This window comes from Notolabrus celidotus, chromosome 3 (genome assembly GCF_009762535.1).
Source record: "Notolabrus celidotus isolate fNotCel1 chromosome 3, fNotCel1.pri, whole genome shotgun sequence".
NCBI lineage: Eukaryota > Metazoa > Chordata > Actinopteri > Labriformes > Labridae > Notolabrus > Notolabrus celidotus.
Genome location: NC_048274.1, coordinates 15,178,882 through 15,196,335, shown reverse-complemented (window position 1 = coordinate 15,196,335; position 17,454 = coordinate 15,178,882). Strand labels below are relative to the sequence as shown.

Genomic DNA, 17,454 nt, shown 5'->3' with positions numbered 1-17,454 from the left:
AAACAGACATTATTAATGCGTTCAGCAAAGATGAACATTATTTCACTCAGCAGTTTGTTTGTGTATATATCCCACTTCAAATGCTACAAAGAGCCTTCACCCTGCTTCCTGCGAAGAGCAGCAAATCTGTAGACATATTCAAATATTTTTCATGAAACTAAAACAGCAAACTCCTGACACTGGACTCTTTTAAAGCCAATCTATCTTTAATGAGAGTAAGATAAGACAGAGCTGGTCCGACAGTCTGCTGTGTGATCAAGTTCACACAACTCCACACATTATTCATATCTGACAACAGAAAGAAAATAACTGTTTTATAAACTGTCTGCTGGAAATCAATCAAAGTTTCCCCCATAAGGAGTCGTGTTAACAGTTCAGAGATAATCTCTCTAACACGTCCCACACTCTCATGCAGATGCCTTTATGAGCTCATCCTCATTAGTGGGGGAATTCAACTGTATCCATCACTGGTTACCCTGTTTTTGAGCATGCACGCGCGCGTGTGTGTGAGTGAAAAGAGAGAGAATGCTAAACTGAGATGGAGGAAGCTGAAGAGGGACAGGGAGGAAGCAGGTTTTAATCACCAGGGAGGCACTTCTATCCCTGGGAGTGCAAACTGTATGATTGCTTTTGACACCATGAGGGAATAGTGAATCTAATCTGAGCTCTGAAACTGTGTGAGACGGCGCAGAAAAAATGACCAACATAGGGAGAAAAACCACTCTTTAAAAATGGGGTTGTTGGGAAGGCACTTTTTATTTGAGGACCGCTCTATTTCTACATAATGTTGTCTCTAACTATCCAATCTTCCTATATCTTGTTATGATTTTAAAATAACACATTTAAGTGTTATTTATCCTTTAAAAAATTCACCGGTTGATCAAAGTCTATTAATGGCACGTTACAGTCTTTATCTAATATATCTATGGGTCATTTGTTGGTCAGGGTGCAATGACTTCTCTTCATGTTTTGGCCAAGGCCGGTGGCCCTATGATGGTGCAAAAAAAAATCCCCACTTTGTGAAATCTTGGGGCATTTCTCAAAAACTGGTCCCTCCCCACTCACACGCCCCCACAGAACGAACTCTGTTTCAGGTCTCGCCCACAGCTGCCCACACATACTATATTTTTTATGTGCAGGCAATAACATTTATGGTTTGTCTTTCATGACAAACAATAAACAGCATTACTCATGATCGGTAGGTCAGCATCAGTGCAGACTCACTGTGAGGGTTTACCAATTCACTCCCACTCCACACTCTGAGGTTTTGGAAGGCAGACCCTCCGCGTAAATGAAGTGGAAGGGTGTAGGGAGAGAGTGTGAAGGGTTTAAGAAAGGCCCTTGAGCTATTACATTAAAGAGTTTGACCTTTTGCAGTGAAGAAACTTCACAATTAAAGCATATTAACATAAAACACTTCAGTGAATGTATTCTCAGTCTTCTCACTTGAGCGTGGAGGTTCAGTATGGTTTAATCTGAGCATGAAAACTTTCAACAACTATTAACGGTGTTTATTACCTAGCTCTCTTACTGATCTCCTGGCTGTGTAAGAAGCTTGATTCTGATTGGTCAAAACCCCTTGACAACCCCTTGACACTGGTTATTAACTTTCACTAACATGAGCAACACCAGAGGCAAACTGATCACACGTCATGTCAAATTAATCCATGGTAAAGAGTTCCAGCACATTTTGCTTCTGCTGGTTGAGTCCATAGACCGTAAGGTGAAGTAAAACCGTTAGCCTTCATTAGTATCAAAATAATGTGGCTAAAACGTTATTTTGGGTTAGGAATGCTAAATCGGCAGGCTATGGACATTTTTCATATTGGATCCTCTCCAACAATATTAGCAACGGCAGCTGAGCACACTCAAAAAAAGCAACATGGGTGTCTGTTTTATCAACATAAGTATAACATGTAGCCTCAATTATATTAATTCATGTTTAGTGGTTAAACATGTTTAAATCATGTAGTTTTAACATGACATGCAAAATCCTTAAAACTACAAGATTTCTTTATGTCAACATAACCTAATGGGTTTAGGTAGGAATCCCATCTGGAGAGAGCCATTACAGGTAGTTCGGAGAGATCGCCTGTGACTGACTGTAATTGGGGCCCTAGTGGCCTAGCGCTCTAAGCGCCCCACGTATCAAGGCCGGTCGACCATTTGCTGCATGTCTTCCCCCACTCTCTACTCCCCATGTTTCCTGTCTATCTTCAGCTGTCCAGTCAATAAAGGCAAAAAGCCCAAAAATACAACTTACATATTTTTTTTTTTAAAAAGCTATCCATAATCATATTAAACAAGTTATTGGGACCCAAGACAATTAAGTCAGATCCTACCTTAATAAATATGTTGAAACAACCTTTACAACTTAAGTTGGACCCAAATATTGCAAATAAGTAATGGTAACGTCAATACTTTATGTTCACTCAACATATTTACAATTAGTTGGTGCAACAAAATTGTGTCTCACTAAATGAAAGCATTCTAATTAGGTGGAAATTCTTTTCATAATTTTATTACGTTCACCCAACAAATTATTTCTTTGAGTGCAGTTGAGAGCTACTTTAGGTTACCGGTCGCTACAAAGAAACGTAAACCAGTAACAGTGGTGAAGATAGCAGCAGGGTGAAAAGCTGTGACATTTGCCTCATTTATTTTTAAAGGTGTTTGAACTGCAGAGCTCAGAGAAGAAGGAGAGCTGAATGAGGACACTTTCATGTTAAATCGGCCGCAACAGGCAGATAAAAATCCATCGCAATGGAACGCGGAATCACTGGGACTGTTTTTTAAAAACTGTATACATAAATCACTTTAAATCAATAAAATAATCTTTTCAATCACATGTTTTACCAACGTGTCTGTAACCTAAGTTAGTAGCCGGGTAATAAGTGGGATAATGTATGGTTCGTAGGTCGTTATGGGAAATAGAATCTCAACAGAATGAGACAAGAACCCTAACGCAATATCAAAACTTCTCCAGAGCACATGATGTACAATATTTTTCCTTATTTTTAGGTCGTACTACCCTTAATATTTTATTTAGAGTGAAGTAAAAAGTGACAGTCTTGAGAGAGACAGAGAAGATTAACCGTAACTTCACTGGCATTTCAACAGAGGTAGTTTGTCTGTCAGCTCCGAGGGACCCCCTGCAAGCAGTGCTGGAATAAACACCATTATATAAGCAGACATGAAAGCCTGCAGCTTAAAGTCTTGCGTTGAGATGAACCACTGATGAATAAACATGAGAATGACAGTCATACAGGGATGAGTCTTAAAACTGTGAGCAGAGCCACAGGTTACAGATCTGGTGGAAATGTTGTTGTGATTTTTTTTGTCTCATCACTCGATGATGAGAGGTGATGATTTAATTTGAGGGAGTTTCGGGAGCTGTGAGGAACATTTTAAAGCCAGTTTAAGAAGTTTACACAGAGGTTGTCCGCTGAATCTGAAGCTCCTTCTTTAAAGTTAACACTCCTTTAAAGTGACAGAGAAGCACTTGTGCTATAAATGCAAAGACTACAAGGACACACGACTGTGAGAGCGTTTGATATTTATTAATCTTATTAATAACCTGTTGAGCTTTTCCTCACTTTCCCTCTCGCTCACACAAACACAGAGTCTGAAAGAAGATGGTGCTAAAGGTGATTGCCATTGAGACAGGAGCTAATAAGGTTTAGCTCTGGCGTCTAATTTTATCTCCCCTCTTTACTCTCGGAGCGCTGATGGACCACGGGACGGAAATACCAAACAGGTTCTTCCAACCCCAAACGAAGGACCACAGAGGCCATTAGAGGAGGCTGCACTCTTAATTTCTTTGCACACACTTCCATCAGTGTCCTCTCTGTCTCCACAGAGGACCTGGCACTTTTGTCTCTGTGCCCACCACAGGTAGCTGGTCCCTCTGCACTTCAATTAAATGGACTGTCATGAGGGTCTCCCTAAGGTGCACGATGGCAGCAGTTTGAGAGTGACTTTGGGAAAAATGTGGACAAGATATAATGCTTCCACATTTGTAGGTGAAGGACCTTTTCCTTTTAATGAAAAAAAGGCCTTCAGTGGGGAGAGAGAGAGAGAGAGACTCACTTTTGCTTCACGTGGTGCTCTCATTGGGTAAAAAGAAGGAGAAGATGAAGCTGGCTGATATACATTTTTTCTCAAACACTGTCTTTCAAAGAAGCTTTTATCATTATAGCTGATACGGTTATTCCAACGTGTCCCGCTGCACACCACCGACATGAAATCGAGCCACAATCTCGTCCTGCTTCTGCCAATGCCCGAGGCTACACACATTTACAGTCTGTGATCCCCTTCGCTCTACAAAAAAGCCTCCCACTCATTGTACTCCTCCTCTCAGCGCCGTGCAGGGGAAGTGGGGTGAAAGAAAGACGGATCACAAAACAAGATCCTCTGCACAGATGGTAGAGGGGAAGCCCTGCAAGACTGCGTGTTTGTTTGCTTCGTTTACATGGGGACCGGTTCTAAAGGTTCAGCATTAACAATGTGGTACACTGTAGGAGGGCTCAGAGGGCACCAGATTGTGATAAAGTTTTGGGATTAGTCGAAAAAAGAAGCCAAAAATTCAACAGTCTGTTTTTCTAAGCAGGCATGAATAATAGGGGCGAATTGTGCAAGAGATTACCACAGGAAGGCAAAACAGATTTTTGTATGCCCTGTCGTCCTTTACAGCACCACACGCCTTTTCAAAACATGACACCAACCAGACAAAACTGATGCAGCTCTGGCATAGTAAGCATAGCTCACTTTATCTGCGTGATTATGGAAAAAATTGTCGAGCACGTCAAGCTGGCTGAAAGAATGACAGTCCCATCAGTCATCACTTATCTATTCTGCTATTGTCTTGCTCCAGGGGAGACTACAAACTGGAGCCTTCTGCTCCTGTAATGTTATCGCAGAGCTCTTAATTTGGACAAAATCCTTTCGTTGCTTCCTCCCTGGACTTAATGGTGAATTTGATCCAATAATGAATACCTAGTGCTTTATAGCCACTAGAGACACACACACACCCACACCCACACCCACACACACACACACACACACACACACACACACACACGCTCAAATCTGTCCCAGCATCAATTTCACAGATAAAGTGTGCAGAAAAAGGCGAGAAATTGATGTTGCAAAAAATTGATCTTGTGCCTGCTCTCAGATAAAAGTACTGAAAGAGGCCGACGAAAAGGGGCTGTGAAATCTTTTTGAAAAACTTGCTAATAGCCGGCCTGGCCTTATCGAGGGGAGGGTATTCTGCAAAAATGTGTCCAGCACAATGAGACGGATCATCAGCAGTGCATAAATGCACATTGCTGGCACACCTATTTTCCTGCTACCCGCCAAAGAGAGCACTTTCAGCGCTCTGCACTGACATCAAAGTAGCCCTTAATTTATCTGCATCACAACTGTGAAAAATGGCAGGAAACAGTCACACCCCATTTCAGAAAGTATGCTTGATATTCATCTGTTGAGAGAAACCGAAGGACATCCTGTAAGTTAAGGACCATTTCTCTGAATATCTCAGTCTTCTTTGAAGAGCAGCAGAAAACAAGGTATGCTACAACCTGGTCGAAAGTAGCACACAACAACTGGCTGGAACTGAAACGATATGTAGAATCTCTTTTTCACACCTTGATGTTCATAAGAGAAAGAGTTGAATGCAAAAATGAATACACCTGAGGAGAGAAAACTCTGAAATTTTGGTGTAATGATATTGACAAAATATTGAATGAAGACCAGGGATGTTACAAAGCAACAAATGTCCTACTTATTTAAACAGAAACTGTGATTCTAATTCTCAAGGGGAGAAAATGTTTAGAAAATAGCTCAAACCCAGCACAACATATTTAACACGACTAAACACAGGTTCTCAGAATCTATGGGGGAAAATAGTCAAATTGGTTTGCAGAGTGTAGCTACCACTAACAGAGCTAGCACCAACAGCATTTGGTCCTTGCAGGTTAACGACCACATGCCTGTGCTTGTTTACGCATTGCTCCAGTTAAGTGATAGTATGCCAGTTAAACCAGACAAAGCCTGCTTACAACCTTATCTCTTTTCTAAATCAAAAAACGCACCTTGCTAAGAGATGCTATCTGTCACCTGTGCTTGTTTTCATCTGGGTGGTAGGGCATTATTGGCCTAATTACAGAAACCATTAAGCTACAGCACCAACTAGTGGTGAGTGGTTGTGTTACAGCTCAAACACACCATATGACTGGCATTTTGGGACTATAGTGTTAGAAAAGTTAATTCATTATTTATTTAACCTACTCTTGATTCTCCCTGGTGTAGAAAAGTGGTTTCATCCACTGGTAGTCGTATTGACTAATAACTGTATGTAATGTGCTCAATTTTGGTTCTTTAAAACATGAATCCTTGTATCAGTTCTCGAGAGTTTCTTTGGGAAGGGATGCTCTTGGCACGTCCTAAAGACCTCTCTAAGATATTAATAATCTATTTTGTAAGAAGCACTTGCCTTCTATATGAAACACTTGATGTAAAACGGAATGTGTTGTTTGTTTACAAGATAACTCCACAGGTCAGCTTTAAGTAACTTTCAGCCAGCCAGACAAAGTACTTAAACAGATGAGTTAATGAAACATAAGCTGTGGTTTGTCCTTGCAGCTTGAATGGAAGCCGCGTGGTGTGCTCCGCGGTTAATGCCCTGAAAATAATGAGCAAACATCAATTAGTATGGTGCTCTTATTTATAATGAAGCTGAGTGAAAATACTGTCAACAGCAATTAGGTGGAACTGAAATTAGCTGAAAGCAGGAAGTCTATTTCAGAAGGATTGAATTGGGCTTTTAATGGGTCATCACGGTTTATTTTACATCATCATTCTCTAATCTTATAAAAGCAAATCAAAACAGAGGTTACATACAGACTGAGTCCAGCTGCAGCTGCCTCTGCTGCCACACAAGCCGCTCTACTTTGTTCCTCTGGATCACAAAGTGATGTGTTCATTTATGTGGGTGAATGTCGATCAACAAAATTATTCATAATTTCCATTCCCGGGGCAGCATGAACAAATGAGCCCTTCCAACCAAATAATTCAGCAATCGGGGGGTTGATATTGAACGCAGTTACAACACAGAATTATTCATAGTAGACAGCCGTGCCGAGCAAAACAACCGCACTCTCATCTACATTATGAGAATGAAAAGCAGTCACTGCCTTGTCAAGCAACATTAAACCCCTATGACGTGGCCGCTTTTATTTCATCGCCCTGTCAAAGAAAGCTGTGCGGGGTCCGGCAACAGAAATTATATCAATCAGACGTTGGTTCCAGTCAGTGGAGAGCATGCAGCCATTAAGCAGTGTATTGCCCTGCACATTATGTGTGATTCTAGCACAGAGACATAACAGTCAAGTTCTATATCGATAGAGAAAAGCAACAAAACAAGATCACCAAAAGCAATTATGAGCAGTGTATCAATCTTACTTAAATTCACTTACTTACTTCAAAACAGGAGCTCCCAAGACGCACGCTACATGTGTACCTCTGAGCAGAGATATTTTTGGATGCAGATGAATCTGCGAGCTCATGACGGGTTTGCTCTTACAGATGCATCTTTTCCCTGTCTTGTTCGGACATATCTCCATCAGACCTGATTCAGTTTTGGTTCAGATGCAACCATTTATCTAATACAGGCAAGGTTGATGTGATTGAGGAGTTACCGTAAACAACTAAGATGGCTGCTGGCAATGTCAGACATTCTGGGTCCACTATCCCATCATCATTAAACACACTGGATGAATGATCGATGCAACTGTCACTTAGACGGTGAGTGAAACTAGCAACCTAGCCTGGTAGCCTGTCACCATTTCTCTGCTCTGATTGGTTGGACAGTCCAGAGTTATTTTGGTCGACATCACTTCAAAAATGAAGTGTAAACGGAAGGATGCAGACTTTTCCCATTTGTAGATTGGTCCGTGTTTGTCAGGCTGCTGTTGCTGTAAATTTCCGTTCAGCTATCAATGGAGCCAGCTGCTTCAGAAAGATTGCATTTCTCATAAAGTGTGCTGAGATAATGAATTTTTATAGTTTGGGAGAAACTGTGTGCTTGACCTGATTTGACCAATTAAAATGCACAGATGTTCACTGTCCCAGCTGGTTCTTCCATCTCTGTACTTTAAATTACAGCTCTCTTTAGATGTTGTTGTCACAGGGAGCGACGACAGGGAATGTGCTCATGGTGTTTCCTCCAGTGTTGGATAAGAAAGTCAAACACACCTTGAAGGACGAAACAACACAGCGAGTAAAGTCTCAAGAGTGTTTGGCACTGGTCTCAAAGTGACATTATTAAAGATGACCATAAAACAGCACAACCTGGCAGGCACGACTACACACCCGCACTGGTTCTCCCTGAAACAAGTTATGCTCCACGACATCTGAGTACACAGACAATGAGCATCTCTTTATTGCCACCTCCGCCTCCTCAATCTCACTCACAGCAGGCGAGGGCAAAAACCACGGAGCCACTGGCTGGGCACTGGCAGTGACCTTATAGTACCAACAATTCATCCTGTGGATACTTCATTTTTACCCACAGGGGGCTCTGATGGAGACAGCATGCGAGATAAGGATGTGTAAATAAAGCTCTTATAAAAATCAAACAGTCAACATCCCCCTCTGTGCAATCACATTATATTACAAGCCAGTAATGTTCACTTTACTGCTACATGCATATATGCAAAAGTATATCAATGCTTACACACAGCCGCGGTGAAGAGACTGTTGTAAGTGAGGATGGAAGGATATGTTCAGCTGTAACACATCTAAGCTCTCTCCACTGCCATACTTTCATTACAGTGAATGAAAGGATGTAAACAGCAAGGTTGCACAGCGATTCTGTAATTAGACAAGGAAGAATTAAAGTTATCAAGATGTAACCACCGCTGCGTGACATCAAAGTAAATGAACAAATGTAAACGTAATTACTGTGGGGAAATAATTACAACTCAATAATGCCCGATCATGTACTCTTCATGCTTCTAGTAATGCAGTGGTGTTATCAACAAGGGAATCTGACAATATACTATCACTCCAAACCTAAGCAGGAGGTATTTGTCACAGGACTCCAGGATCCACCCACACAGCTGCTTTCAGTTATGTTGCAGGACTGAAGCTCTTGGATGAAGACGATGTTGGTGTGTTCAAACACTGACTGATTGACAGCTCCATCACTTTTCTTAACCTCTTATGAATCTGACAATTCACATATTGGGAATGTGACTGGTGCAGAGACTTTGGTGACATCAAGAAATGATCAGCATCATCAAAACAAACAGTGCAGGGGTTAAATAATTAGAGGAGGGTACACTGGTTTGACAAATCCAACCTTTTTAAGTTTGACCTGGTTCCAGAGTTAATTTGGTCGATGTAAATTATGATGATAAATGTTCAAAGACGAGACTTTGACGAGCGAATACATCACTGATAATTAATTAGCCCCTCTAGGGACAGGTGTTGCAAATTAGCATCCGCTGCAAACACTATGATGCTTGCTTTGGAGGGCTGTTTTCACTTTGTCCATGTACAGGGGAGAACGGGGTTGGTTGTCACACGGGTTGGTTGGCACACTCGTTATATCTCGCCACCAGAGGGCACTGTCTCTCAAATTGGGGTATGGACATTTCCAGAATTAGGATTAGAGCTCACCTACGTAGTCTTCTCTGGAGTAAGACAGCTGAACTTGAGGTGAGAGGACTTTTTGTGTTTTTCATGTCAAATTGTAAATATTCAGCTCCTCAGTATTTTTCTTCTTTAAACGATGGGTTTATAACAAAACAAGTGTTACCCTTAAAAAGTGTGAGGGGAAAGCTATAGTTTAGATTTTTATTAGCTAGCTAAGTAGTTGTTAGATGGTTGTTAGCCTTGAAGCTAGCAAAAAATTCCAGTTGGGGTTGGTCGTCACATTCTCTTTGGGGTTGGTTGTCACATGTAACAACCAACCCCTATGTTGGCAAAATCATGCATGGTGAAATTAGTTGGAGTGTGCAGACCCTACATCTGCCATCATTGTAACTCAGACAGTGACTGCATGTAGCCTAGTTGAGTCGGCCATTATTGTTCGGCCTATTTGTTTTGTTCTTTATGTTGTTATATAGGCTGGCCTAAAGATGTGTTTCCTGTTCATGTTCCTTGCTCATTCTATGTTAAAATGCATTCAGTTATGTAGGCTTATCACTTGTAAGTGCAATTAAACATTCAAATTTAGTTTTGCCTTCTTGCCTTTTTTTAAATATTTTTCCCATTGAAATACCATTGTGACAACCAACCCCATAGTGTGTGACAACCATCCCCGTGATGGGGTTGGTTGTCACAATGTGTCAGAGTGTCTTTGATAGTTAATTGCCTCTTTGTTACAATGAGTTGGAAAATGAGAGGGATACACATTTCAAGCCAACACCTTAAGCTTCAATTTAATGTAGGAATGACTATTGAAAGATGTTTTGATGATGAGCAATCATCAAAACAGTAAAAAGTGTGACAACCAATCCCGTTCTCCCCTATGATATCCCCCTCCACTAACCTGTCAAAATATAAGTAATGAGGGCAGCCGTTGGCCCAGCGGTCTAAGCACGCACCCCATATACAGAGGCTATAGACCTCGTCTCAGGGGTTGCAGGTTCCATTCCTGCCTTGACCATTTACTGCATGTCCTACCCATAGACTGTAAAAAATATGGACGTAGTATCCGTGACGTCACCCATCTGTTCCTGAGAGCTGTTTTGAAGCAAATCGACGGCGGCAGCCATATTGGTAATGCGGAACTCAACTAGGCAGAGTGTGACGTAGTGTGAGTCTCTTAGCCAATGGCTGTGTGTTCCCGACCGGGAGTCACGTCAGTCATGTCCTTATTTGGGCAAAACTCATAGTCTTAATATCTTCTTAACCGTCACGTTAGAAAAAAATTCACCCCCCGTACAGTGTATGCCATTAGAGAGATTAGCGTTGTAGGGCCAAGCCGTTTTTTGAACCAGGCTGTAAACATGTTTATTAATGCTGCAAAGATCGTCTTTTTCCCATTCATATCTATGTGGTTTCCGGTGTTTCTGCAGCCAGCCTCAAGCGGATTTTCGATGTATTGCAGTTTATATCACTTCCGCATTGGCTTCATCGTTTGAGACCGGAGTTTGCCGCTTGGTCCTACCCCACTCACTACTCCCCCCACACTTCCTATCTCTCTTCAGCTGTCCTATCAATTAAAGGTGAAAATTCCCCAAAACATAACTTTAAAAATATAAATATAAGCAATGCATTCCTGTAACATAACAGTAAGTGTGATGCATGTGCAAGTTTTCACTGCCTTCATACATCTTCCTCATCATCACTGATGATTTTTTTCCCCTGATGCTACAGGAATGATTTCAGTTTAATATATGAAGCATGCAGTTTTTTTTTTGCCTCTGTTAGCTTTTATAGCCCTGTGTCAAAGTCTCAATTTCTCATATTTTGGAGATGTGTTTGAGAGCGTTTCACAGTTTGTATCAGCTCTAAATCATCAACGATGAAGCTGCAGCTGAGAGCGCAGTGAGCTGAATGTCTGTCCAGTGCGCCTGTAACCACAGGCACGGTGAGGAACCGTCGTAAAAGTAAAACACAGCCCTTTTCATTATGAACGCACACGTGTTCATTACACTTTTCTTTGAAGTCAAAAAGAATAGTTAGAGCCATCGCGGCTACAGAAAGGTGTTTTTTTTTTTCTCAACTTTTATGTGTGTGTTATGCTCCTGCTTTACCTCAGTGCAGGGGTGTCCAAAGTACGGCCCGGGGGCCAATCGAGGCCCAAGGTCCATTTATTTATGGCCCCAAGTTTCCATCTTAAAATGTGTTATTTATAGCACAGAAATTAATCACATTCTGAATCATCTGTACATTTGCAGTTTCTTTAAAGAGCACAAACAAAACTAAAGTCAATCCAGAAACATCTCAAAAAGCTTCATATGGACTACATGTCTAAAGCCAAAACAATGGGAATTCTTCAAGACTGCAATAAAGAAGAAACACAAGAACTCTTAGAGTTGACAGTTTTTCAAATTAATGTTTTTATCACGATGTGAGAATGTCAATAAAAGTTCAGAAGACACAAAAAAGGACACAAGACAAGATAAAAATTATGAAATTGTGCAGAAAAGGCAAAATTTGATGCATAAAAATTGTTTAGAACACAGGAAAAGAATGATGTTCTTAAATTGTTGTCTGCTGGTCAGAAAAGTCTTAAAAACAACATGTAAAAGAAGTGTGATGAAATCCAGATTGTGATCCTGCCATAGAAAAATAATGAGACAATATTTTTTCCCACCTTCCCTGACACTAATGAAAAACAATTCCCTCCAGAAGAAGATAAAGTTTTCTAATGTTTACGTGGCTTGTGGAGAACTGAAGACTACCTAGTTTCTGATTTATTGAGAGCAAAAAAAAACTAAAATAATTGTTATTAAATAGAGATTTCATATAAAACTTGTATGATTCCTAAATCTCAGTAGGAGCCACTGGCCCTGAGGTATTCTGACAACATCAAATGTGGCCCTCTTTGAAAGAAGTTTGGACACCACTGCCTTAGTGGATCAGGGTTAAAGCACAGCAGCATTGCACTGGTAGGAAAATCTCAGTTTGATTATCAGCTAGGTAAGTAATCTGATACTACATCAGTAAAAGTGAAATATTGCTTTACATGACTTAAAATTTTAACACTTATCTGAAGACTGACATTAAGGGTCAAGGAATGCAAGTAGCGTCGACCCTGCTCATATTTACACAACAGTCCGAGGCTTAACATATTTTTCATTTCATTTTATGTTTTGTTATTGTGGATACATTCCTATTGGCAAACCACAGTGTGTGTATTTTGAGCTGAGCTGAATATGGGTACCAAAAAACATGGTAAGTCACCACACTTCTAAATCACTCACTTTAACCTTTTTGATGCTGACACAAAGTTTCTCTGTCCTGGTCTTTGTCCTCTCTGTGTGCCCTGTTTCTTGATAAGCCTTTGCATGTGTGTATCCATGTGCGTGCCTGTGTGTGTGTGTGTGACTGACTTTTCAGGTCACTCTCTGCACAGAGGGGGAACATTCCTCTCTCTTAAAGAATCCGAGGCTCTGCACAGTCAGACTGAGTCCAGCTGACTGCCACAACCGCTGGATTCGGCTCTCTGGCTGCCCAAACCATGCTGCTACTGGAAGCTGGACAATGGTGGGAAGGCTACCCGCAACTATTTTTCCTTGAGTCTGACAACACTATCAACATGATGTTCAAGACAGATACATCTGTGTAATGAGGAAGTCTCTGTTCTTCATGTAACCATCAGATTTTCAGGCCACTTTTGTAACAATGTGCCTCAGCTTGCAGACAGATGTTAATACTGATTCTTTTTGGGATAAACATGTTTTTTCATCATGTTTTATGACAGTGGAATGAACAAAGGTATTAAAACTGTTGAAAATTACTCTGAGCTTTATTTAATTTCCCTCTCTATGTGTCTAATTGTGACTATAATTACAACAATCCTTGATTCCAGTAACCAAAAGAAACAAGTCGCACCAGATTCTGAGGGTAATGTAGGTTGGGAAAAACAACAAAAGCTGAGAACAGTCCAAAAATAGATGAACAGGCCAAGCTGGTGCCAAAATAAGGATAATAAAAGGTTTCAGGCTGTGCTGTGTTGGATGTGTGGGGGAGAGGGAGAGAGAGAGAGACAGGGGGGTGAGAGAGATTATTTCATAAACAGCAAGTATTACAGGTCTGGAAAGCAGTGGGAGGCTGGCTGTTGTCTGTGGACTAAACACTGAACCCACTTGTTGGGAAAAGCTTAACTCAGTGCAGGACTCAGCTCTTTCCGACCCACCATAATTGCAGTTCTCCTGGTTTACTTGTTTATTGGAAAGTCAAGGAATGGCGGCGCTTGTCTCTGGGGGAAACCTTGGAGCTGGAGTATCTCCTCTCTGCCACACAGCAGGGTTTTACCGAGCAGACTGAGAGGAGGGGGGGCGAGAGTGGAAATCATCTGGACTCCTGCCCTGGGAACAAGAATGATTCACTCGCGAAGGCTCACCAACTATCGCCACCACAGCTTCCTGTCCAAAACATGGGTAACATTCCCCGAGCTGCAGCAGCCTCCAGAGAAACAGATCCAAACAGATGGACACTTCTCAGAAAACAACTTCTTCAGTCCTTCCTGTGCAGTTAGTTCCCTTTTTACTTCCATGAATGAGGCAGGAAAGTGATGTGTAGAGCTCCATCAGTCCTCAGCTTAAGTACGTGTTGAGTTAGTATCTGGATTTATATTTGCATCATGATGCACGGACTGTACATGCTGCAGTTTTCATACAGAGTAACAAGAAAGCTTTTAAAAATCATGGGTTCATATTCCAAAATGTGCATGAATAATAGAACAGGGGATTTGTTTTTTAAACACACATGCATATGCAGTGGAAACCCTATAAATAATTAAGTGACAAAACTAAAACTGCAGTTCATCGAGTGTCCACTTGGCTCCAAAAGCAATGGAAGCCACATACACACCCATTCAAACAGCTCATCTTTACAGCAATAACAAACATGTTTACAGCCTAGTACAAAAAACATGTCTGGTCTAAATAGCTAATTTCTCTTTCTGCACACACTGCACAATGAGTTTTTATAACCCATTCAAGAGTGGAGTGGCATTATGGATACTGCATTACTGGTTCTTCCGATTGGCTCGTTCTGACAGCCCCTCAAGCTTACACTGAACTCGGTAGATCAGCATTTTCCATGGATGCCCCTAACGCATGGAACATCCTCCAACAGATTCTTAAGATAACATCTATTCCCTCTTTAGCAGAGTTCAAGACTTTGATCTCTGACCACTGTGTCTCAAATTGGATCGGTTTTAATTCATATTTTGTTTTGTGAATCATATGTGTTTGCCCATGTGATCTCAACCACATCTTAATATCCTTTCAAGAATAAATAAAGGTTTGAATTGAATTTTGAAGATGTTAACGTTATGAGTTTGCACGAGCTGCATTGGCCGACTTGACAGCTTGTGGGCAAAACAGTGGTTGTAAGCTATGAGGCTAAAAGCTCGTCTCAACTCCACCTCTTTGCCTCATGTTAGGTTGACCAGAAGCTAGGTTGAGTCAGCATTTCCAATATGGCGTCCGCAGACACCAATGACTGGCAAAAGAGGACAAGAGGAGGAAAACAGGAAAGAAACTAGCCAGGGATGTGGAAATACTCATGAGGCTGAATGAAAGAGCAGTCGAGCAAATTGAAGGAAACAGACATGAAGGAACCGCGCTTTGCGCAAGGGGCTTGTCTCACCCTGTCAGGATTGAATTTCGCCTAACCACACGCTTAATACACATTATGCCTGACTTAAAATGTTGCAATTGTTATCAGATTTCTACTGACACTGCAGTGAGTTAACCAAATGTATTCAAAGTAAGTTATCTGTTAAGCCCTGAAGACCTTCTGTATACCAGATGTCTTGTGCTTGTTTTGTAAAGACAACAGATCAAAGCCATGATAAGATGTCAACATTAATGTCATGACATTTATAATGCACTGGGACATATATATTATCATTAATGTCTGAAATGATTAATTATTGTGCTAAATGTAACTGCATCCTCATAATTTAAAGACAAGCATTAGACAAAAATCCTGATCATTAAAAATGTAACACTGCTTTTAGCCACCCTGCTTTTATATCAGTTACAAAAGATAATGCCTCATAGATTTTTCTTGGCATAGCTAAAAAAACATGCAGCCAACAGCTATGTTTATTGTATTATTCCCAATGCAGCTCCCACATTTTAAAACCCACTGTATGAGGCATCCAATTCAGTCAGCACAACTTCAGTCAGAAGAATCATCGCACACAATGAAGAAGACAAGCTCTGCCTTCAATGGCAGATATCAGGGGGCTTCATTTCACACATATATATGTGTGATGGTGGTCGGAGGAGGGGTGGGGGAAACTTACTCGATGATGCGGAGCTTACATCAGCCATAAAATATTCATGAATATACAAACACATACAGTAAAAACTGATACACAGGCATTTCCTTTCCTTTCAACATGGAGAGAAGACCTGGAGAGAGAGCCCGTGTCTTAGAGCTGGTGTCACTCGATCGTCAAGCTGGCCAACTTTCAGGTCTTTCATGGAAACCAAAGAACACAGAGAGACCTGTGGAGGCTGTCACATCAATAAAACAGATGTTATAGCATCCAAAAAGAAAAAAAAACACATCAGAAAAGAAGGAGAAAAAAGAGCTGTACCTCAAGCACATTTAGGAGGCATGTCTGCCAAGTTGGACGGTTACCAAACTATTACTGGAAACATTCAGAGACAAATAAGCACCTACTCAGAGCGTCGAGCTGCAAGAAGGATACAGCCTTGGCGTGATTGGAGGCACAGAAAAGAACTGAAAAATGGGTCTGAAGTGATACAAAATCGTAAGAGAGAGAGAGAGAGAGATGTTTGTTTGCTTGATGTTTTTATCACCCTCTTTGTGCCAACAATATTTTCACAAGATTTCCTCCAAGGCAAACTTGGCATGTGAATGAACTGTATCAACATCTTGAGGTCATTCAGGCTCAAGGAAGAAAAGGCTTCAAGAGACACAAGATGTTGCTTCTATTCTGATTTAGCAACAGTGAAAGATGATAAGAGTACAGACGAGGACAAAAAGCATATTGTGCATGGTTTTAAAATGTACACCACATACAACACCACAAAGAAAAATAACATGTTACGTTATTAGGAAGTTGATCCTCAAGGTACACAAAGCCATGACCTTTAAAAAAACAAACCTGTTTTCACTTCTGTGTAACGCTATCAGAACTTAGCAGACTCTTGTTACAATGAGGGGGAAACAAAGATCCCGAACAGCCGTCATAAAACAAAGCTCCACCCAAACCCTGCATTCCTCACACACCCCTGCCTCCATTAGCTTAGTTATAGGCCTTTTAACCAGTTACCTCATTGTTTTCATTGTAAAAGGCTTATCAGATTGGAGCCCCTACTCGTTCAAAACTGCAAGGAAAACCGTCACTCCACCGGTTAGTTGGTGTGTGTGTGCCAGGAACCAGTGTGAGGGGGGGAGGCTGGGTCGCTCAGGTCTGGTTAGACGGGAGCATCCTGTCCTTGTTACATTCCCCATGACATGAGGCACAAGCCAAAACCAACTTCTTCCACTGGCAGATCAGTTATCTCTAACAAAGCGCTGAACAGTGTGTTCTCGCTTCAGCTGCCAACAATTTAGAGACACAACGGTCTCTGATCAGACACTGACCGTAGGACAACAGAGGGAGATCTGAGCATAAGCTAAAACGTTTCATATACATAATCTAATTTTAAAAACCCAGCGCAGACTCGTTTCACAAGGATGCTCTTTCTAAGCCACAGTGACACATTAGCACCTGAAAGTGGCCCA

The 17,454-nt window shown here is 41.2% G+C and overlaps 1 protein-coding gene and 1 long non-coding RNA gene across 4 annotated transcripts in view; one reads left to right on the top strand and one right to left on the bottom strand.

Annotated features, from left to right (window-relative positions):
* furina (furin (paired basic amino acid cleaving enzyme) a) overlaps positions 1–17,454 on the bottom strand; it is a 109,702-nt gene that overhangs the window by 64,318 nt on the left and 27,930 nt on the right. The window lies entirely within an intron of this gene.
* Positions 12,344–13,477, top strand: LOC117810229. Its single transcript, XR_004630739.1, has 2 exons — positions 12,344–12,912; positions 13,078–13,477. It is a non-coding gene; the product is annotated as an uncharacterized LOC117810229 (long non-coding RNA).